The sequence below is a fragment of the Ricinus communis genome, chromosome 1 (genome assembly GCF_019578655.1).
Source record: "Ricinus communis isolate WT05 ecotype wild-type chromosome 1, ASM1957865v1, whole genome shotgun sequence".
Lineage (NCBI taxonomy): Eukaryota > Viridiplantae > Streptophyta > Magnoliopsida > Malpighiales > Euphorbiaceae > Ricinus > Ricinus communis.
The window spans coordinates 21668537-21694657 of NC_063256.1; positions in this window are offsets into that span (position 1 = coordinate 21668537).

Below are 26121 nucleotides of genomic sequence, written 5' to 3' on the forward strand. Positions count from 1 at the left end.
TGTCATGGATCTTATTCTCATGATTCTTGATATGCTTTAATATGGAAATCCTTGGCCAAGGTTGATACGAACCAAACTAGCACAACAGATCATACACCAACAAGGAGTCTTGATGATGCAAATCCTACTAGCTCAAGGAATTCTAATCCAATAAGGAGTTCTGACTCAACTGCGAATCCTAATCCTACAACAGTCCTGATGATATTAGGAGTTCAAGCAATGAAAAGAATCCTAATTCAACTAGGAGTCCTAGTTCGATTCAAGTTGCAAGTCAATGAGCTTATCCAAGATATTTAGGCTAAGGACACATCAAGGCTTGAAGAATTGGATTTAAGTTTAAGACTCATTAATCTAATTCAGTTTATTAGGCTTGAATGAATTTAATTGGGCTTAAAAGGACCAAAGAAGCTGAATTCGAGCATATAAAGACTTTGGGCGTAACTTGGCTTATGTTGTGAGGCCCATCTATATGACTTATGTAAATTAGGGTTTTATGGCTTATTTTAGGCGACTACACATGTATTTTAACCTAACTAGGACTTTATTTAAGTTATTTCTTCTAGTTAGTAAGGTTATCTTTATCTTAGATGAGATGTAAATCCTTATTAGTTAAGATTTAGGGTTTTCTAAGGCCTATATAAGGCTAGTATGAATTTTGATGGAAAATTTAAGTTAAAGTTGAATGATAATTGATATTTTTAACTTAAAGCTTCTTTGCTTTGTCTTTGTGTTCTTTTTTGAATGCAAATCTTACTTATCAAGGAGTTGATCTATCCTTATGGCGTACTTGGAATTGGGGTTTAAGGGACTTAGGTTTCCTTAGGTTCTAATTCTTGATCATTTTTCTAAGGAATATGTTTTCTAATCTTTCTTAGGGGTTGAACCGAATTGGTTCTTGGGGTTTTCATGCTAATATGTTAGGGGTCCACAATTCAAAAGGCGTTCTCAAGCTTATTCACGAAGGTTCCATATCAAAGGCTGTATAAATGAAGATTATGAAAAGTTTTCACAGATCTTATTCAAGATGTTATATGAAATTATCAAGAACAAATATGATTGGTTCAATTATAGAGTTGACACTTGCCTCCATGCTCTATGAATTAATTGGAATAAAAGTATAATGAAAGGATTGAATTACATTATAAGATTGTTCACTGGAAAGGTTGGTTAAAGCACTTTAATCATTCTTACACATTTGGGTGGTCATGATGCATTGCTGGATGGCGATCTTGAGCTATGAATATAGATTAAGTTACATTAGAGAATTAGTATTGAATTAAAAGAGTTTAATTCATAATCTATAGTCATTGCCAATATGTTAGGAACCTTTTGGATGACATATAAATAGGCTTTAAGTGATGATTAAAATGAGGCTTTAAGCACTCGACTTAAGCTCTTATATATTGGGCCTAATTAAAGATTAATTAATTAAGAGCTAATGGGCTTATAATGTGTTTATTATCCATCTATTAGTTCTTATATTAATAAAAGTCCATTTAGGATAACCAAGCCCAAATTAAAATAAGTGAGTGTTTTTTTAAAAATCCTAAACCATTAAGGACTTTAACTAAAAGCCATATGTATAGAAAGAGATGCATATGGTGCTGCTAGGGTGGGGGCATATCTAAAACAGAAAAACATTTTCTTTAGAAGAAGAACCAAGGTGAATCAATGAATAAGACTAATTGATTCATCCCCTTGCTTGGAACTAGCATTCAATCTCCAATATTTCTTCTCAATCTCATAAAAGTGGTTTAGTGAGATCTTTGCACAGAATCTTGTGTGAATCACCAAAAGAGGCTGGTCACTTGAGTAGACAAAGCAAGAAGTATTCCTTGGATTGGCCAAAAACTCCCTTTGTAAGCCTTCTCCATCTTTTGCTTGTTTTCTATTGAATGACTATCTTAATTAATGAGAACTTGGTGGGAATTGTAAAAAATTTTAATTGCTTCTGTTGCGCCTTTTCTTAAATTTAATTTCAATTCCCAACAGAAACCACCGGAATAATGACTTTCTCGAATGAAGACCTACAACTAGAGGGAAGAGACCATAACTAGGCTCTCTACATCGCAACAGAGGTGAAAGGGAAAAGAAACCCATATGTGAAGGTGGATGATGGGTGAACCATCAATGGGTGATTTGGTCTTTAATTTTATTGTTTAATGGGCTACTCCCTATAAATACATTATAAATATTTCTACACATCAAACACTACAGCATGTGAGTTCCGCCTTAATGTAGCCTATTTTATTAAAGCTCGGTCCATACTTAGAGTTCTTAACCTAACTTGCTGATTAATTATATACAAGGCCACCTAGTATAGCCAAATTACAAGTTATGCTTTAATTTCGAGCCTATAAGCCTTTAAGCCTAATAGACTATTTATTTATGAAAAGGCTCAATTTAGTGATCTAATTCTAAATATGGCCTAATTTAATCTAACTAAAGCATGGCAAAGCCCATCAAGTCTACGTTGATTCTAAGGCCCAATTACCATCTTAGTTAAGCTAATGGATTATAGTTTTCATGGCAAGTAAAATTTAAGGCCTACTATCTATGTGTTAATTTTAATTAGATAATCACATAACAAATATTTAGCACCCATCACAAATAATAAAAAAAGAGTAAAGAGCAGAAAGTGAATATAGCTAGTACGAACTGCCTACAATAAAAATATTAGAAAGAAAACCATAAAACTAAGTTACAGTACATGAAATTGCCAAAACATACATCAAAAACTTGAAAATGAGCTTAATATTATGCACAGCCGATCGGTTCAGGGTGAGGAGCCCATCAGCTAAACGTAAAGTTGAATCGGTTCAACGCATAGCGGAACCGGCTCTACATTGAGCTGATTGGCTCTAGGAGGCTTAAGGTGGATTTTTGCAGTTTTCTTCAATTTCTCACTCCTAAAGCCGATTTTCATATGCATAGTGATACGTAACCTCCAAAAATAAGCTTGAGAACCCCTTTTAAATGGCGGACCCCAAGACATTAACATGAAAACCCCAAGAACCAATTCAGTTCAATCCTTATAGAAGATAAATTTCTTAGAAAGATCATACAGAATTAGAGCCTAAGGAAAACTAAGTCCCTTAAATCCCAATTCCAAGTACACCACAAGGATAGATCAACCATTTGTTTTCACTCTCTAAAACACTCTTTTTATTTTCACTCTCTAAAGCACTCTTTTTATTTTCCAACTCTTTTTTCTCAGCCTCTGCTCTTATTCTTCCATTTTGCATTGGTCTTCATACACTTCTTTTACTGAAAGTGGTGCAAGTATAGTCTTTCTTCCATCCTTAGTGAATGAATACCTATTGAGGTACCCATCATGCATCGCCCTCCTATCAAATTGCCATGGTCTCCTAAGCAAAATATCACTAGCATGCATAAGTACTACATCGCACAACACCTCATCATGATATCTACCAATAGAAAGAGAAATAATTGCTTGCTGGTTTACCTTAACCTTACCACAATCATTAAGCCATTAAAGCTTATATGGGCGTGGGTGTGGTATGGTAGGCAGCCCCAATCTACTAATCAATATAGTATTTACAATATTAGTACAACTCCCACTATCAATAATCACATTACACGCCTTGCCTTATACATGAATATTTGTGTGAACCAAGTTGTCCCTTTGTTGCTCATGACAATCCTCCTTTTGATAGTATATCTCACACACACAACTCACATGTTTAACACTAAAAGAAAATCAATTAAAACGATACGACAAGTAGAAGATAAAACTATACTTAATGAACAAGATTAAGTCTAAGAACAATAAAACACGTAAGAACAATATGTAATGGAGAATAACTAATCTTAATGAAAGAATAACAAAAAGGACAAAATTAAAATACTAAACTGATATTTTTTTTTTAATTTTAGAACTCTAATAATTGACTTAAAGAAAGAACTAATAACAAGAATCGAATTACAAGAAAGAAAAATGAAATAAGAAATTAGAATTTAATAATGAATAGATAAAAGGATAAAACCTGATCTAGAGGCAAAGCTCTGATACTAATGATACGGAACCTCTATAAATAAGCTTGAGAACCCCTTTTTCATTATGGACTCCTAACACATTAATATGAAAACCTCAAGACCAATTCGGTTCAACCTCTAAGAAAGGTTAGAAGACAGATTGCTTAGAAAGATAATGAAGCATTAGAACCTAAGGAAAACTAAGTCCCTTAAACCCCAATTCCAAGTACGCCACAAGGATATATCAACTCCTTAATAAGTAAGATTTTGCATTCAAACAAGAACACAAAGGCAGAGCAAACAAGCTTTAAGGTAAAAATACCAATTACCATTGAACTTTAACTTTTTAATTCGTTACATCAAAATTCGTACTAGTCTTATATAGGCATTAGAAAACCCTAAATCTTAACTAATAAGGATTTACATTTGATCTAGGATAAAGATAACCTTCCTAACTAAAAGAGATAACTTAAACAAATTCCTAATTAGGTTAAAATATATGTGTGGGTGGCTGCCCAAAATAAGCTATAAAATCCTAATTTACATAAGTCATATAGATGGGCCTCATAACATAAGCTAAGTTAGGTCCAAAGTCTTCATATGCTCTAATTCAGCTTCTTTGGTATTTTTAAGCCTAATTAGATTCATTCAAGCCCAAATAAATTGAATTAGATTAATGAAATTCTTCAAGCTTTGATGTGTCCTTAGCCCAAATGTCTTAGATAAGCTTATTGACTTGTAATTTGAATCGGACTAGGACTCCTAGTTGAATTAGGATTCTATTCGTTACTTGAACTCCTAATATCATTAGGATTCCTTGCTGGATTAGGATTCCTAGTGGAGTGAGGACTCCTTGTTGGATTAAGATTCCTTGAACTAGTAGGATTTGCACCATCAAGACTCCTTGTTAGAGTAGGATTCAATGTGCTAGTTTGGTTCATATTATAGAGAGCAAAAAAATTCACTTAGATAATGTATAATTAATAAAAAAATGGAAACATAATCTAATTATGTATAATATTATCTAGTCAAACTCAAAACGCAATCAAATCAGCTTCAAAACCCTAAGTGTCTTGTTATGAAATTCAAAATCCAATAAAATCAACATGTTAAACAGGAAAAAGTTCTAATCTAATAATGTATTTATGTTTAACAAACATTAAAAGACATTACTAATATGTTTCTATAATAAAAAATATATATATAAGAAGCAATTGGAGAAGAGATGTTGATGATGTGTATATAGGGGGAACCCTTAAGTTGTCACCGTTGGTTGTCGTCCTGCAAGTCTCAAGAGATGAGGAAGCTCTTAAGTCAAAGAGGGGATGGGAATCCAGTTCTGCTTTTTAGGATTCTAAAAAAGTTTATATCGCTCTTTAATAGGTGTCCTAGTTTAGGAGTTCTTTCTTAGTGACTTTCTAGCGACTACTGTACAGATCGATGTACCTAGAATGTTTAATTAGTGTTTTAATGCTAAGCTCTGCCCACCCTAATCCTAGGCCACACTATTCTATTTATAGGAGTAGGGTTAGGAAATCCTAGGAAGTACTGATAATTATTCAATTATTGCTAAGCTCTGCCCACCCTAGTCATAAGCAATTTAAGATTTTTCTCAATTCCACCAAGGGTCTCATTGATTAAGATAGTCATAACAGACAAAACAAGCAAAAAGTGGAGAAGGCTTACAAAGGGAGTATGCTACTGATCCAAGGAGTGCCTTTTACTTAATTGATACTTGATTCTTCAAAGATGATTGATGCACTTCAAAGTTACTAAAGTGACTAGCCTTATTTGGTAATCCACACAAGCTTTTAAGCAAAGATCTCATTAAATCACTTCTAGGGGAATGAGAAAAGATGTTGAAGATTTAATGCTAGTCCCAAGCAAAAGGATGAATCAATTAATCTTATTGATCGATTCACCTAGGGTATGTATCTTAAGGAAAGCAAATTTCCCTCCTAGATGTGCAACCAAACTTTCAACCTTACTGGCCCATAAGCATCTCTTTCTATATATATGGCCTTTAGTCAAAGTCCTTAACTGTTTAGGATTTCTACAAAACCTTAACCTACTTTTAAGTTGGGCTTTGTTATCTTAATTTGACTTTAATTAATATAAGAACTAATTCATGGATAATAAACCCCTTCATAAGCCCATTCTATAAAGCCCATTAGCTCTTAATTAATTAATCTTTAATTAGGACCAATATATATGAGCTTAAGCCTAAAGCTTGAAGCCTCATTTTAATCTTCACTCAAAGTCTATTTTTTAGGTAACCCAAAAGGTTCCTAACATGTTGGTAATGAATATAGATTATGAATTAAACTCCTTCAATTCAATGTTAATTCTCTAATGTAACTTAATATCTATTCATAAACTAAGATTGGCATCTAGCAATGCATCATGACCACCCAAATGTTCAGGAATGATTAAAGTGCTTTAGTCAACCTTTACAAGGAACAATCTTACAATTAATTCCATCCTTTATCCCAATTGATTCATAAAGCATGGATATAAATGTAAACTTTATAATTGAACCAATCATTTTGTTCCTAATAATTGTATATAACATATTGAATAAGATCTATTAAACACTTTTCATAATCTTCATTCAAACAACCTTGGCCTAGAATTTCCATGTTAAAGCATATCAAAAATCATCAGGATAAAGTCCTATGACATATTACCTTGGCAATGAATTTTTTATTAATAACTTATTATCCTTATATGACTCTTTCTATATCAATGACTATCCCTTGGGCGCTCTATAGATAGGAGAACATAAGATAGCATAAGAGTATAGTAATCCTCATATAAGATAATACATTGTTATCTCAAGTCTAAGGATCATGTTTTACATAATTACTACAAGAGTATTGTCCATCGACACTTGGGTAAATTCCATATGGACCATACAGTAGGGTTGTGTTCAATGAACTTGTTCTTGTAACAAGCACCCATATGCTTGTCTCAAAATCACTATTCCTCAACTTTATGAGATAGATTGCTTATTTTATAACTAAGTGATAACACATTCTGGTAGTCTCGAGCATTTGATCAATATCTAATGATCAAAATCTAATTCTTGATCAAACATCGACTATGGACAAAATTTAGGAATGTATACAATAAGAATTGTATCATTATAAACTCGCTTTATAATTTCTATTACATCTGTGTTTACATTCCATGTTATTCATCTTTAACGGTTTGGAATATTCCTTGATAATACCTTACACACTGCATCTATTGTAGAGTCGAACAATGTTCTTAGTATAATTATATTCCATCAATTATGATGTATAAATTAACACAGATCATCTGACAACTCTTTACCTTTAAGGCAGACACTAATATAAGGAGCTTGATAGATGCAAATCCTACTACCACAACGAATCCTACTCCAACAAGGAGTCTTGATGATACAAATCCTACTAGCATAAGGAATTCTAATCCAATAAGGAGTCCTGACTCAACTAGGAATCTTAATCATACAAGGAGTCCTGATGATATTAGGAGTTCAAGCAATGAAAGGAATCCTAATTCAACTAGGAGTCCTAGTACGATTCAAATTGCAAGTTAATGAGCTTATCCAAGACATTTGGGCTAAGGACAAACTAAGGCTTGAAGAATTGGATTTAAGTTTAAGGCTCATTAATCTTATTCAGTTTATTAGGCTTGATTGGATTTAATTAGGCTTAAAAAGACCAAGGAAGCTGAATTGGAGCATATGAAGACTTTAGGCCTAACTTAGCTTATATTATGAGGCCTATCTATATGACTTATGTAAATTAGGGTTTTATAGATTATTTTAGGAGGCCACACATGTATTTAACCTAACTAAGACTTTGTTTAAGTTATCTCTTTTAGTTGGTAAGGTTATCGTTATCTTAGATGAGATGTAAATCCTTATTAGTTAAGATTTAGGGATTTCTAGGGCCTATATAAGGCTAGTACGAATTTTGATGTAAAAATGAAGTTGAAGTTGAATGATAAATTATTAGAATTCCTAGTTGAGTCAAGACTCCTTATTGGATTAGAATTCCTTGAGCTAGTAAGATTTGCATCATCAAGACTCCTTGTTGGAGTAGGATTCATTGTGCTAGTTTGGTTCTTATCACTTTGTAGTTCAGAAGTCATACTTCCTAGCATTATACAAACAACTTGGTCATCATCTTTTTGACGCTTGTTGCACTTTTGGACCACCTCCTCGGTGCATCTATGGCAGGGAGATGCAATAGAGATGCATCTAGCACATTAAGCTTCTTTCCATGTTTGAGAACAATTCTCATATTGCGATGCCAATCAAGAATGTTCAGCCTAGTAAGCTTATTAGTGTTAAGGATTCTACGCAAAGATAGATTGCCACTCATATTTTCTTAGAACCTTTCGATATAAAGATAAATGAATATCAATTAATTTATACAAGTAACTAATAAAGGTCTTGCAACCAGTTATTTAACTCCCACTATTTCTTATTACAAATCAATAGCCCTTACTATCAATTTGAGATGCTAACAATTTGGCTATCTTAATAGGCTAGAATACCATCTATTTTAATATGATCTTGAGTATGCCGAACAAACCATATTAAAATAAATTAGGTAGATAGTTATTTGTCAATTGTATCTCTATACAACTTCTAGATCAATTAGGCAACTACGGCGTTTGCTTAAGCATATTTTATAATGTTTTAAACGTCATATATATTTCACCTCATTCATGAGTATTCGCATCCGAATTATATAAGATAGTTAAGTAAGAGTCATCATTTAAAATAGAGAACATTTACATAAGATTTAAAGAAACCTTGACTTGCATTCAGAAGGAGTTAGATGAGAAAATAATTTTACAAATGAGAGAAAGTTAGAGAAAGGCAAATCCTTATTTCAAAAATACCAAATTAAAGCTTTCACCTTTTTTAACACAATCTATCATATGATAAATTTAATTAAACTTATATAAAGCATGTAAAAGAATCAAGATAGCATAATTGAAGATATTTAATCATTGCATGCAATTAGGACTAAATGGGCTAAGAAGAATTAAAATAATTTCAAAAAAAAGAAAATTTTCTTATTTTAGAGTATAATTTTTGGTGAAAATAAAAATTAGGATATAAGGTCAACCTTTGACTAAACAAACTAGGATTTCGAATCCGATAATGAAAGAAATCCCAAGTTCTTTGTTCTATTCCATACAACTAAGGATCAAATCAAATTAAGTTAAATACAAGGATAGACAAATAACATAAAAGAAAGAAAAGACGTGAACGATGAGTCTATGTTTGCTAGCATTAGTCTTAATAAGTCCGCGAATTTTTTGAAAGAACTCATAACTTGATTACCTGCAAGGTAGGAAACTGAAATAATATGCAGACTAGCCTCAAATATTCGGTTGCATGCAGTTCTTGGACTATAAGCCATATCTGAATAAATAAATACACAAAGATTCATAAACTAAATTCAAAATAAGAACTAGAGAGGAGTTGACTGGTCAACAACTTTCGGAGTCCTAAATTTTATGGCCTCGCTTAATGAAAACAAGGAGAAAATCGGGTAGGTCAACCTGATAACACTCTCACCCAAATTACTTAATTATATCTGTTCCAAACATCAAAAGTGCGCATGCTCACTTATATTATGCTTGGAGTAATCGAAAACAACATGATTTCTCACTTGCCCGCATGGATCTTACATCTCGTCTTGCTTGATTATGAAGTCACGCTCTAATGCCAGCCACTATTCAAGCTTATCAATTGCATTCCTGTTATCCTAACGTTGATCCTTGTGTCATCAATAGTCCTCATGGCTAGAGGAACAACGAATGATAGAGATCCTAATGGTGCAAATCCTGAACCAGAATATATATGAGTGCCTCAATTCTCGTCATTACCTTTCCTTGAAAAGTGTCATCTACAATTTGGAGCATGGTATCAATACTCGATCAAATTATTTTCTTTTTTTGCATTTTTCTAAGCATTGGATCGGTGCCTATGATTGCCGCTTCCATGCGCTTTTATTCAATAGACGTCTTTATTCTCTCTAAATAAAACCAAACCGTCAAAGTAGATAGAGACGTTCAAAAGAGACAAACAAAAAAGATAAATAAAATGAGAAAATAGGTAGGATTTTGGATCCTAAGTAAGTTCTTTGTTCTTTTCCATGCGGCTAAGCATAAGGATCAAATCGAATTCATTTAAACATAATAGTAGACAAAGAATATAAAAGAAAGAAAGGACGTGAGCTATAAGTCTAGGTTCGCTAGCGCGAGCATTGATAAGTTTGCAAAGTTCTTGATAGAACCTATAACTTGATTTCCCTCAAGGTAGAAAACTAAAATAATATGCTCATTAGCCTCAAATATTTGGTTGCATGCAGTTTTTACAGTGTGAAAGCCCTCATTTCACAAGAAGAAGAAACTACAAGCTAAATATGAATAAATAAATAAATAAAGATGACTAAGCTATAGTCTAATCAAGAACTATAGTGAGGTCGATTGGTTAAAAACTCTGTAGTCCTAAATTTCATGAGTTAGCTCAACGAACACAAGGAGAAATTAGCGTGGGCCTATCTGATAACACTCCGATCCAAATTACTTCATTATATGCGTCCTAAATATTAAAAGCACATATTCCCGCTTGTATTACGCTTGGATTAATAAAAAGTAACATAATTTCTCCCTTACAGACGTGGATTTGCATCTCATCCTACTATATAATCAAGTCATGCCCCAATGACACCAGTCAAGCTTGTTAATTATGTTCTATAATTCCTTACACTGATCCTTATGTCATCAGGAGTGCTCGTGCCTAAAAGAACAAGGAATGATGAAGGTCCCAATGGTGCAAATACTGAATCAGAATATTGGCACGTTCCTCGATTTTCGTTGTGCCCTCTTTCCTCCAAAAGAATAAGAAACTACAACCTAAATATGAATAAATACATAAAGAAAGTGGAATAAACTAAACTCAAATCAAGAACCAAGAAAGAGTCGACTGGTCAACAAATCTCATAGTCCTAAATCTTTTGAGCCAACTTAATGAAAGCAAGGGGAACTTTACATTGGCCTACCTAATAACACCCTGGCTCAAATTACTTCATTATATGCATCCCAAGCATCAAAACGTGTGCATTCTTGCTTGTATTGTGCTTGAATTAATTACAACTAACATGAAGTCTCCCTTACACTTGTGGATTTGTGTCTCGTCCGGCTTTATCATCTAGTCACGCCCTAATGCCACCAGTCAAGCTTGTTAATTGCGTTTGCATAATTCCTTATGTCAATCCTTGTGTCATCAGGAGTCAACGGGCCTAAAAGCACAAAGAATGATGGAGATCCTAATGGTGCAATACTGAATCAGAATATATGCACGTGGCTAGATTTTATCGCTCTCTTTCTTGCAAATGATTCATCTGTGATCATTTGGAGAATAAAATCAATACTCGATCAACTAATTTTCTTTCATCGCATTTGTCCAAGCATTGGATCTATGCCTATGATTGCCACTTCCACATGCTTTCTCTAAACACTCGTGTTTATGCTCATCAAATAAAATCAAACCCTCAATACTAGACAGAGATTAAAATGAGACGTAAAAAGAAAAGATGAACAAAATGAGAATATAGGTATGATTCAGATCTAATATGGAAAGAAATCACAAGTTCTTTATTCTTTTCCATATGGCTAGGCATACGGATCAAATCGAATCGATTTAAACACAAAGATAGATAAAGAACACAAAAGAAAGAACGGACGTGAGCAAAAAGTCTAGGTTGGCTAGCGCGAGTCTGGATATGTCTGTAAAATTAACTTTAACAGGGAAAACGGTCATTTACGCGAGTTCAAGGACTAGATTGTCAAATTTTTCAAAATTTATACCTACCCAATTGGTTCTGCATACAACCGAATCAGATCTACATAGAGCCGATCGGCTGAGCATATAACTGTATCGGATCTATATAGAGCTGGTCGGCTCTACATAGTACCGATTAGATATTTTCTAAAATCTGACACTCTCTTATGCATATTTTTTACTTAAAATGCTGAAATTAATGAAATATGTTTCTAAAATTGATTTGTGATATTTATTGGGATTCTTAAATATTTTTAGTATTAATTATTTGAATATAAAAGATTTTATTTTATTTTATTGGATATTAATCTGATAGAAGCAAAGGATTCAAATAATTAAATATTTATATGTTTCTCTAGGTTTCTCTTAGGGTTAGGGTTAGCTGCACTCTATAATTATTAAGCGATAGATATTAAGCTACACTTTAGAATTATTAGGGATTCATCTACGTTCAATAAATAATTAGCTATACACAAAGAGCTTTCTTTTAGTAAATTACTAAGAAAGAACTCTAGATTAGGAAACTTCTTTTTACGATAATAGTTTTTCTAGATTTCAAACAGAATTGGATTCTCAGCCGAACATCAATCTACAATGACAACCTGAGGGTTATTGTTATCACTGAATTTTTCACGTTAACATTTTTTGTAAGCTCGATGATGAGACATTTTAGTTGGTGGAATGCTCTTAAATGAATAACGCGTGTCAAACATATAAAAATCGCCTCAAGCATCGACCTAAATCCCTGGGACAAAAAAAAGAACCACACTTTTGCAAAGTTGTTAGGCTAATCTAACACTAGCGTGAGCTCAAGGCTGAGCTCGTGCAGGCTCGGGCTTAAGCTAGAGTGAGCTTATGTGAAACCTATATAAACCCCCCTTCCACCTTCACTTTCAATACATATTTTTACACTCTTCACATCCTTCTCTCTCTAACCTCTCTCTAAACAAACTCACTGCACTAAAACTTCTCTCTCTCTACATATAAAAACCTCACTAGACTCCTCCTCTAAATAGAAAGATGAACCCCTTTCACTCCCAAAAGATCCAAAAGAGTATTTTTGAAGGTTTTACACTCATTCTTTTTTAAAAACATCATTTTAATTTTACGTTCAAATCCATCACTTGAGGGTCAAACCTAATTTTATTTGATATTCGGTGCATATTTTATTTTAAAATTTTGTTTTCCATTTTTATTTTTATTTTTGTAAGGTGAACACACATGGGCTCAAACCTATACTTGCGTGAGTTCAACCTAGCCCCTTCGAATTTAAATTATTATTAGTACAAAATGTAGTCGTTTTGGAACTTTTAGGCTTCTAGAAGCTTGAACCCGAATGGGCTTAAACCATGCAAGCGAGAGTTCGACCTTAATAGCCTTGTGCATTATTATTTTTGTTTCATAATTGCATACTTTATTTATTAGATGTAGCACTTTATTCAACTACTTTGAGCCCTATAGGCCGTGGTTTATAATAATTTTTCCTAAGTGCCCCGATCTCACTAATCTCTTCTAGTTCTATTATCCTCCCATTTTCCATGCATGTTTAAATTCATGTTTAGGACCACCCCACATACAAATAAAGGATAAAATTGGACTTAGTAAATGATATGATCACCCCATATGCAAAAATAATAAAATGGAAGCTTACCAAAGTAAGCCCCCCGTGTCTCACATATTCTAACCTTAAATGCTAAGGCTAAAATGAATCTGACACTTAGATCAAGATTAATAGAAAATGCAAATGATGTAGGCACCAAGGCATGTCAAAGATAAAACCTAAGGCCCCAAAAAGCCTCCCAATTAGGACTAGTAAAGGCACCAATGTGTCTCCCATCTAGGAATAGTGAAGGTACCAAAGTACCCCGTTCTTAGGTTAGTTCTTGTCTTTCCCACTCATCTGCTCTAGTGGAGGCTAGGCTTCACCACCTAAGCGAATAGGGGTGCTTTCAAAAACCTTCCCTATTTGTAGCTAACTTTCTGAACCTAGAATCTCTGATTTTAGGGAAGGGGAAACTCAGGCTCTCTACGAGGGGTACATAGGCATCATCCTCACTCGTAAACTGTTTCGATCTCATTAGATGGCGACTCCTTCTCCGAAATGGTCTTAAGACCATTTCATAATCCCTTAAGACCCTCAATTGGACAACTCATTTCGAAACGGGCCTAGTATGAAGAGTAGACCCTGGACTAGCTGTGGGAACCCATAGAAATAGTCGGCCGCTCATAGTGGCAATTTCATTAGGTACTAGAGAAGTTGACTCCGAGAAGTGGATGAGCTTTTGCCTTTCCTAACATTATTGACCTAGCCTTGTATTGCATTTGCATTAGAATTAAGGAAGGTCCTATATTCCGGTAGGTTTGGTGTAACGGATTTCCACGTTCCACTCAAATAGGAGATGACTTACACTTATGATGATCACCACTGTTGCCCTGTACTATTGAGGTTGTAAACTTATCTCTTCATACCCCTCTCTCTAACCTCTCTCTAAACAAACTCACTACACCAAAACTTCTCTCTCTCTACATATAAAAGCCTCACTAGACTCCTCCTCTAAACAGAAAGATCAACACCTTTCACTCCCAAAAGAGTATTTTCAAAGGTTTTACACTCATTCTTTTTTAAAGACATCATTTTAATTTTACATTCAAATCCATCACTTGAGGGTCAAACCTAATTTTATTTGATATTCGGTGCATATTTTATTTTAAAATTTTGTTTTCCATTTTTATTTTTGTAAGGTGAACACACATGGGCTCAACCCTATACTTGCGCAAGTTCAACCTAGTCCCTTCGGATTTAAATTGTTAGTACAAAATGTAGTCATTTTGGCATTTTTAGGCTTCTAGAAGCTTGAACCTGAATGGGCTTAAACCATACAAGCGAGAGTTCGACCTTAATAGCCTTGTGCATCATTATTTTTTGTTTTATAATTCCATACTTTATTTATTATTTGTAGCTCTTTATTCAACTACTTTAAGGCCCTAAAGGCCGTGGTTTATAATAATATTTCCTAAGTGCCCCGATCTCTCTAATCCCTTTCTAGTTCTATTATCCTCCCATTTTCCATGCATGTTTAAATTCATGTTTAGGATCACCCCACATACAAATAAAGGATAAAATTGGGCCAAGTAAATGATATGATAACCCCATATGCAACAATAATAAAATGGAAGCGTACCAAAGTAAGCCCCTACGTCTCGCATATTCTCACCTTAATTGCTAAGGCTAAAATGAATTTGACACTTAGATCAAGATTAATAGAAAATGCAAATGATGTCGGTAGCAAGGCATGTCAAAGATAAAACCTAAGGCACCAAAGAGCCTCCCAATTAGGACTAGCAAAGGCACCAATGTGTCTCCCATCTAGGATTAGTGAAGGTACCAAAGTACCCCATCCTTAGGTTAGTTCTTATCTTTCTCACTCGTCTGCTCTAGTGGAGGCTAGGCTTCACCGCCTAAGCGAATAGGGGTGCTTTCAAAAACCTTCCCTATTTATAGCTAACTTTCCGAACCTAGAATCTCTGATTTTAGGGAGGGGAAAACTCAGGCTCTCTACGAGGGGTACATAGCCATCATCCTCACTCGTAAACTGTTTCGATCTCATTAGATGGCGACTCCTTCTCCGAAATGGTCTTAAAACCATTTCATAATCCCTTAGGACCCTCAATTGAACAGCTCATTTCGAAATGGGCCTAGTACGAAGAGCGGACCCCGGACTAGCAGTGGGAACCTATGGAAAAAGTTGGGCGCTCATAATAGCGATTCCACTAGGTACTAGAGAAGTTGACTCTGAGAAGTGGATGGACTTTTTCCTTTCCTAACATTATTGACTTAGCCTTACATTGCATTTGCATTAGAATTAATGAATTGCCTATAGTCCGGTAGGTTCGGTGTAAGGGATTTCCACGTTCCACTCAAATAGGAGATGACTTACACTTATGATGATCACCACCCTTGCCCCGTACTATTGAGGTTACAAACTTATCGTGTTAAGTAGCGCCAACACAATTCCGTGCTAATTGCAAAAAGGGATAAGTTTCTTTGAAGTATAAAAAGGGTACTCCTCGCTAAGGGACACTCAACCTTATCACTACAGCCAAAGCTCATATAGTAAGATCTAGTTTCTTTCCCTAGGATCTACCATATTATATGCTTGTACAATGATCTGAATATTGATGGAAAACCTTGAGATTAGCCATAATACCCACTCGCTTAAATCGAGAATCTCTAGTTTCGGTATAACCTTAAATTGACACTGTCGATGGGTAAACCTAAGGAGACTTAACCTAAAGCAGGAAAGTATGTGACTAATCCCCTGATTTTCTCTTAACATTCTAGGTTTTCTGATGCTCGAACATGAAATTCATTCAAAATAATTGACCCTCTTCTCAATAATCAACAAGGGGCTTCACCGGCTTCTTGTCGGATCTCAAGGAATCGGGTTGTTTATTTTTTAAGAAACATGGTCGTGCACCGGAAGAAAAAGAGCGGATATTGCTATCTCTAGTTGGTAGTTATACCAAAACCAAAAATCCTAAGAAAGAATGAGAGCTTGCCATAAACTTTGAAGTGAGGGAATTTTGCATGTAAATACTTGACAAAATTTTACTGTCTTGTAAAAACCTATTTGATAATTTGAATTTTTGTATATTTTGAGTAACCCTCTTTTTGCTTTATTTGATGTTTCCCTTTCTTATACATACCATGCATACATGCATTTGCATTTACATTCCATTCACATCTTTCTAACCCTTTGTGGTTGTAGTTGCATCATCATTGCTTGGGTTAGAAGGGAAGGACGACCTATGCATGAACAAATAGAAATGGTGGAAAGTAGTTCTCTTGATGTGCAAACACTACAAGCAGAGATGGCTGGTGTTAGAGATCAGATCAAAGACCTAATGGAAATGGTCAAACAATAGTTAGATCTCCTCAAATTGGTCATGATAACCAAAAGTGCAACCATCAGTAGTGCTGCTGCAGCTAACATCGACAACACCGATGATGACAGACGACCGCCCGTTACTTTAGATTTCACTGCTTCCGTTGTGGGAAAGGATAAAGGAAATGGCAATAATTCTGATGAATGCTTGGATGGTGATGATGAGGTGCAAGTCCTTTCAATGCCTTCATCTTCAATAGAAAACCCTAAGTTGGAAGAGATGAGAAGGCGGTAGGTTAAAATATAGAAATTGCTCAAGATGAAAGGATGAGAAGCCATCCAAGACATCGATGAGCGGATGCTGAACACCTCCAAGGGAAAGGTGAATCTCCCCGACCTGCCGAAATTTGATGGGTCCAATGATACCCAAGCTTTCCTGAATGCATATCGAGTCGGCATGTTTACTTGTTCCAACTTGACAAAGCAACAAATAGTCTAGTACTTTGGTCTCTATTTAATTGGAGCTGCAGCCTGATGGTTTTGGGAATTGGATGAAAAATTTAGAAAAGACTAGAAAGACATGGCTAGGAGATTTGTGGGCCAATACGGGTACAATACTGAGGTCGAAGTAAGCACCCGGGACTTGGAAGCTACTCAACAACTCTCTGATGAAACTGCATCCGACTACATCCTACTATTCTACACTAAGGTGGCAAAGATGACCACCCGTCCAGTAGAAAGGGATCAAGTGCGCCTCGCCATAAAGGGTATGTTGCCTCACCTCTATGATAAGCTAGCTCCCTATCCTATTAAGAATTTTGAGGACTTGAGGGATTGTGTTACTAATGTTGAAGAGGCTGATCTCAATAAGAGGATCTATGAACTAGACAGTACAAGCAGTCTTGTTTGTTTGTATAGAAGTTTTACAAACTATTTATTAAGCATTTTTACCTTATTTGCATATTATGATTTAGTGCCACATCATTTATTTGATTCAAGCATGACTGAGGTTGCATTCACAGCTTGCTTAACTCTCGAAGAAAGAGTGAGAATAAAGAAAATAGAAAATATATATGGAACAAAATTGTTTTTCCTGGATCCTTAAGAGACATACCTAGACCAAACATAACAAGAAAAACTTCTCTCATCAACTCAAAAACCTCTCCTCGAGGTCATAATAGGTCCCAATAGGCTGTACAAGGGTGCGAGTTCACCAAGCCAGCCAAGGCAACACCCAATCTAAAAATTTAATCAAAAGAAAGATCATAATAAAAAGAAAAGCTTGCTAGGCTCAACGATCTAACAAAAAAGCGACCTAGCCAAAAGTCATGGCATTTTAGAGAAAATAGTCAGCCAGAAAACCTAAAAAGGCTGGCTAATGACAGGAGTCTGGCTAGGCACATGGATCCGACAACAATTATGCTTGAATCTAATTGTATGATGACAGTACATTGAATAGCACTATGCTTACAAGATAATCTTAAAAATGTTCAATTAACAAAAGTGTGAAATGTCTCGCAAATGGACATGACAAGAGGTGATGCTAGTGACTCTTGCTCCTTGTGCAGCTATACCGTAAAAAAAAAGATAAATAATAAAAGAGGATCATAAAAAGAGATGCTTTCTAAGTTGAAAACCCCCAAAGGGGTGACTTCGGCAAAAATTAATGCTAGCCTGCTAGGTTGAAAACCCAAAAAAAGGCGACCTAGGCAACAATTAAGGAAAAATGGCTTGTAAATAAAATAAATCCAAAAGGGCAGTTGATAGGAATTCATTATCTTAGCAACCATCCACCCCAATAACTAACGAGCTATAATACATATGGAATGCAAGAAAATACTCTCCAATCAAGATGATTCTAAAACCCAAGGATCTCCTCAAGGACGTCAGTGATAAGTCTATGCTCACTAGCACGAGTGTTGATAAGTCTACAAAGTTCTTGAAAGAACCCATAACTTGATTTCCCACAAGATAGAAAACTGAAATAATATGCTCATTAGCATGAAGTATTCAATTGCATGCGGTTTTTATTATGCAAAAGCCCTTATTTGATAAGAAGAAGAAACTAGAAGTCAAATCAAGAACTAGAGAGGAGTTGACTGGTCAACAACTCTAGTAGTCCCAAATTTTATGAGCCACCTTAACGAAAACAAGGAGAAATTTTTGTGGGCCTACTTAATAACAGTCTGACCCATATTACTTCATTATATGCACCCCAAACATCAAAAACTCACATTCCCACTTGTATTATGCTTGGATTAATTGAAAACACCTTTACACGCATGGATTTACGGCTCGTCCTGCTTGATCATGATACAAATGTAACCTATATCAAAGGACTAAACCCATATGGAAGTCTGATTTCATTCCCAAGATCTATCTAGAACGATATCAATTGAAACCTTAGACCCTTCAAATATATTAAACTATCAAATCTAAGGTATTAGAGGTAGAAGACGCTAAAATTTAGTATGGATTCTAAATTGATTAGTCAGATTTGAACACCACAAATAATGAATTGCTTGGTAAGTTCAAATTAGCTCTAAAAATAAGAACTAAGAATAGAGTATAAACTCATAAAATATATTAATCATCAATCAATCAACTTGAAAATTCATACTAGGCTTTTATAACTTTTAGAAAATGCTAATTCTAAGCTATAAAGGAATTACAACTCAAATAGGATAGAGATAAATATCCTAACCAAAATAGATAACTAAAAACAAATTCCTAATACTCCCAAAATACTATGTAACTACCCATCAGGAGTAAGAAACCCTAGTTTCTTTAACCTACACGCTTGGGCCATCTTTGGTGGAGCTAATTAGGCCCAAACTCCCTTATGTGCTCCTTTATGCTCATTAAGCCCGTATTAGATTTCTTCAAGCCCAATAAGTTGTATTAGATTAATGAGCCTTGAATATGAATTCAACTCTTCAAGACTTGACGTATCCTTAGCACAAACATCTTAAATAAGCCCATTGAGAGCTTCTTTTATTTTCTTAGCCCTGGACCTTATAATTGGGCCTTCATGGATGTGAAGTTTATCTTGAATCCTAGTTGAAGTAGGATTCCATATTAGAGTAGGACTCCTAGTGCCAATAGGATTTGCATCATTCCCTCCTTCTTTATCATGATTTGTCCTCGAATCATCACCTATGTTAAAATCAAAAAGAGAAAGATCAGCAACATTAAAAGTAGCACTAATTCCATACTCATTGGGCAATTCCAATTTATATGCATTATCACTAATCTTTCAAGACTTGAAAAGGACCATCTTCTCGTGGAAGTAACTTGGAACCCCTTTGTGAAGGAAACCTTTCCTTGCGCATGTGCACCCAAACCCAATCACCAGGTTCAAAAACAACCTTCACACGGCTATTATTAGCTTGTTGAGCATAAACTTTATTCTTTTTTTCAATATTTGCACGCACCTTCTCATGCAACCTCCTCACAAAATCTGCATTTTTCTTTCCATCTGGATTAAACACGTTCACTCAAAGGTAAAGGAATCATATCTAATAAAGATAAAGGAATAAAACCATAAACAACTTCAAAAGGACAAAATTGAGTAGATGAATGCACACTACGATTATATGCAAACTCTATATGCAGCAAACATTCTTCCCAAGATTTTAGGTTCTTCTTCGCCATAATACGCAACAAAGTACCTAAAGTCCTATTAACCACATCAATTTGACCATCAGTTTATGGATGACATGTAGTATAAAATAATAACTTAATTCCCAACTTTCCCCATAAAGTCTTCCAAAGTAGCTTAAGAACTTTGCATCCCTATCACTAACAATAGTTCTAGGCATTACCATGCAAACGCATAATTTCTTTGAAGAACAAATCATAAATATATGTTGCATCATTAGTTTTATGACATAGAATGAAATGAGCCATCTTAGAGAATCTATCAACAACAACATATATGGAATCATTACCATACCTAGACCTAGGTAAACCAAGCACAAAATCCATAGAAATATCAATCCAAGGTGAACTAGGCACTAGCAATGGTGTATACAAGTCATGGAGTTTAGATTTAGACTTTGCTTGTTTACAAACAATGCATCTATCACAAAATCTAGCAACATCTTGCTTCATATTAGGCTAATAGAAAACATCATGCAAAACTCTAAAGTCTTAGCAATTCCAAAGTGTCCTATTAAACCAACCTCATGAGCTTCCCTAACTAATACCTCATGTATAGGACATATGGGAATACACAAACATTTTTATTTAAACAAAAATCCATCATATCTATAAAACTTATCAATAGTAGCTTTTTCATAAGCATTAAACACATTGCCAAAATTAGAGTAATGCTAAATTTCTTTAATATCTCAAAACTAAGGAATTTGGCATTCAGAGTAGAAAGAAAGCGCATACCTTCTAGATAATGCATCCACAACAACATTATCTTTACCTTGCTTGTATTTGATCACATATGGAAAGGACTCAATGAACTCACTCTATTTAAGCATGACTTTTCTTAAGCTTATTTTGGCCTTTCAAATGCTTTAATGAGTCATGATCCGTGTGAATTTTTTGGGCCAAAGATAGTGTTGCCATGTCTCTAAAGCTCTCACCAATATGTACATCTCCTTATCATAAGTTAGGTAGTTCAAGGCTACCCCATTGAGCTCTTCACTAAAATAAGCTATAGGTCATCCTTTTTGCATAAGAACAACTCCAATACCAATTTTGGAAGCATCACATTCAATCTCAAAAGTCATGTCAAAATTAGGTAAAGTAAGTAAAGGTGCACTAACTAACTTAGATTTAAGCAAGTTAAAAGCCTTTTCTTGTTCCTCGCCCATTTAAGTCAAAAATTCGTTTAATTACTTCTGTTAAAGGTGTGGCTATACTAGAGAAATCCTTAACAAACCTCCTATAAAAACTAGCTAAGCCATGGAACGATTTTACATCCCTAACACTCTTAGGTTTCGGCCAAGACTCTATTGCCTTAACCTTTTTACTATCAACTTTTATTCCTTTAGCACTCGCAACAAATCCTAGAAACACAAGTTTATTAATGCAAAAAGAAACATTTAGCAAAGTTGATATACAACTTGTCTTTACGCAAAACATCAAGTAACATGCACACATGTTCAACATGATCATCTAAAGACTTGCTATAAATAAAGATATCATCAAAATAGACAATCACAAATTTTCTAATAAAAGCACGCAAACACATGGTTCTTTAATCTCATAAAAGTGCTAGGTGCATTAGTCAAGCCAAAAGGCATGTCTAACCATTCATACAAACCATACTTTGTTTTAAATGCAGTTTTCCATTCATCACCCACCTTCATCCTAATATGATGATAACCAGATTTCAAATCAATTTTAGAGAATATAGTCGACCCATAGAGTTCATATAATATATCATCCAAACGAGGAATGGGATAGTGATACTTTACCATAATCTTATTGATAGCACGAAAATCAACACACACACCATATTCCATCCTTTTTTGATACAAGTAAGATGGGTACCGCAGATGGGCTCATACTTTCTTTAATCAAACCTTTGGCCATCAAATCTTCCACTTGTTGTTGCCACTCCTTCGCCTCCTCAAGATTACTTCAATAAGTTGGTCTATTTGGAATTAAAGCACTAGGTATAAAATCAATTTGATGCTCAATTCTAATTATTGGTGGTAGTCCTTTAGGCATCTCTTTATTGTACAAGTCTTTAAATTCCTGCAAAAAAGGTTGAAATACACTAGGCAAACTAGTGCTTTCTTGGTTAATGCTTAAATAGGCGCCCTTGTATAAAAATATAATCATGGGTTGCCTTGACAGAAAAGCTCTCTTCACCTTACTCTCTCTTGCATAGAAATCGCCTTTTTTCTTACAATTTAAAATAGCACTCTCTCCTTTTGCATGCGCCTCTCTCTCTTTTCTTCTTTGCGCATCACCTTCATTCTCTCCTTTCTCCTCTCTAGGCTCACATCTCTCATGGCTTTTCACACAACTCTCCTTTCGTTGTGCTTTTAACTCTTTCTCCCTCTCCAGCGCTTCCTCTCTCTCTTTTAGAACCTTTTGGCCCTCATAAACTTGCTTAGGAGATAATGGTACGAATGTAATAGGTTTGTTGTTCATCATAAAAGAATATCTATTTGAATATCCATTATGCACAACTCGCCTATCATATTTCCACGGACGTCTTAATATTATATGACTAGCATGTATAGGAATGACATCACATAACACTTCATCATGATAACGTCCAATAGAGAATGGTATCAATGCTTGCCTATTAATCCTTATTTCCCCATAATCATTCAACCATAACAATCTATAGGGTTTTGGATGTTTATTAGTAGGTAAACGCAATCTATCAACTAAACTAGCACTAACAACATTGATACACTCCCCCCATTTATAATCAAACTACATACCTTGTCTTGGACTTGGCATCTAGCATGAAAGATGTTCTCTCTTTGGACTTCATTCTCTTCCTTTGCTTGGATATTAAGAGCATGTCTTGTGACAAACAACTCACCATTAAGCCCAATTTGCTCATTTATGTCACTTGCATCCTCAAGCTCGAGCATGCGTTCTTCATTATCATCAATCAACTTAGCTCTAAACAAGAACTAAGAATAAAGTATAAACTCATAAAATATATAATCATCAATCAATCAACTTGAAAATGCATACTAGGCTTTTATAGCTTTTAGAAAACCCTAATTCTAAGCTATTAAGGAATTACAACTCAAATAAGATAGAGATAAACATCCTAACTAAAAACTAGGATATGAACCAAACTAGCACAACGAATCCTACTCCAACAAGGAGTCTTGATAATGCAAATCCTACTAGGTTAAGGAATCTTAATTCAACAAGGAGCCCTGACTCCATTAGGAATCCTAATCCAGCAAGGAGTCCTCATGATATTAGGAGTTCTAGCAACGAGAGGAATCTTAATTCAACTAGGAATCCTAATTCACCTAAGAGTCTTAGTCCGATTCAAATTACAAGTCAATGAGCTTATCCAAGACATTTGGGTAAGGACATATCAATGCTTCAAGAATTCATTAATCTAATTCAGTTTATTGGGCTTGAATGAATCTAATTAGGCTTCAAAATACCAAAGAAACTGAATTGGGGCATATGAAGACTTTGGGCCTAACTTGGCTTATATTATGAGACCTATCTCTATGACTTGAATCCTTTTGGTTAAAATTTAGGGTCTTTTAATGCCTATATGAGGCTAGTACGAATTTTGATGTAAAAATTAAGTTAAGGTTGAATGATAATTGGTATTTTTATCTTAATATTTGTTTACTTTATCTTTGTGTTTTTGTTTGAATGAAAATCTTACTTATCAATGAGTTGATCTATCCTTGTGGGGTACTTGGAATTAGGGTCTAAGAGACTTAGTTTTCCTTAGTTTATAATTCTTGATCATCTTTCTAAGAAATCTATCTTCTAACCCGTCTTAAGGGTTGAACCGAATTGATTCTTGGGATTTTCATGTTAATGTGATAGGGGTCCGCAATTCAAAAGGGGCTCTCAAGCTTATTCGTGGAGGTTTCATATCAAACAAAGTCCCAATACTCCCAAAATACTATGTAACCGCCCATTATGAGTAAGAAATCCTAGTTTATTTAAGCCACATGCATGGGCCATTTTTAGTGGAACTAATTAGGCCCAAACTCCCAATATGCTCCTTTATGTTCATTAAGCCCATATTAGATTTATTCAAGCCCAATACATTGAATTAGATTAATGAGCCTTGTATTTAAATCCAACTCTTCAAGCCTTGATGTGTCCTTAGCCCAAACATCTTGAATAAGCCCACTGAGAGCTTCTTTTATCTTCTTAGCCTTGGACCTTGTAATTGTGCCTCTATGGATATGAATTGGATCTTGAATCCTAGTTGAAATAGGATTCCTTGTTGGAGTACGACTCCTAGTGCGAATAGGATTCGCATAAGATCATTAAGCTAAGCTAAAATGCCAACGGTCAATCTTGTCAATTGCATTCCCATGATTCCTTATGCCAATCCTTGTGTGATCAGGAGTCCTCGTTCTTAGAGGAACAAGGAATAATGTAGATCATAGTGGTGTAAATCCTGGATTATAATATTTGGGAGTACCTCAATTCTCAGCATTCATTCTTTTCTCTAAAAGAATCATTTGTGATCATTAAGAGAATGATTTAATACTCCACCAACTAATTCTCTTTCTTGTGTTTGTCCAAGCATTAGATTGGTGCCTATGATTGCCTCTTCCATGCACTTTAATTCAACACTCGTGTTTGTGCTTGCGAAATAAAACCAAACCATCATACTAGACTTAGATTAGAGAGAGACAAATAAAAGAAACGAACATATGAGAATCTAGGTAGGATTTCATATCTAATAAGGAAAGAAATCACAAGTCTTGGATTTTTAACGCCACAAACTAAAAGTTCGATAAGTTCCTAAGTACCAAACAAAAACTCTAAAGAACAATTCTCACTTAAGAGAAAAGAAGATTTTTATATTCAACTCAATGATGTCTTTACAAATGCAAATACCTTGCCTATTTATAGGAAGAGGCCAAGGGCAGTTTAATAAAAATAAAATAAAATAAAAAGGAAATTACATAAATAAAGAAATAACTCGTACAATTGTAACCACCAATGTTTAATGTCATTTTCATAAGCATAACCTCTCCCTTTAATGGTTTCATAACACCTTGATTGACTACAATATTATCATGCATGTAACCTTTCATTTATAATGAATATAATAGTTTTCTTCATCGTAAGCCTTCAAAAGGATGAATGAAATCATACTCCTTTTCTCGTTTTACATTCTTCAATTTAAACCTAAAACAATGCAAATAATAAGCATAATTAGTACTTAATTAAATACTTAATTAAATACTTGAACTAATACTTAATTGGATCTTACTACAAGGCCAACTTTATCATATTTGTGGACTAGTTATTATAACTTTAACTTAAGCACAATAACATTAATAATAAACAAAAAAAATTAAGAAAAATCCAACATATAATATACGGCCTAAAATTAAGAAAACTCTAACTAAAGATATAAATAAAGTTCTAATAAAATTAAATGTAAATGTTTTAGATAAAATGGCTGAATAGCCCATTCGCCATTAAAGGCCTGGTAAAAAGGACGCAAGGATATATCAACCCGCTTCTACAGAAAGCAGAAAGGTTTAGGGTACATCCGAGAAGGAGCTCACCATCAAATCAAGATCATGACCAAGCCAAAAGGATGGCATCCACCTTTGACCCGGACCATACATACCTACTTCAAAAAGAGTATGACCACCTAATAAGAATAGGGCCAGTTGATGAAGGTCTACTTGTCCATTCAGCATTCTTAAGACCAAAGAGTGGGCG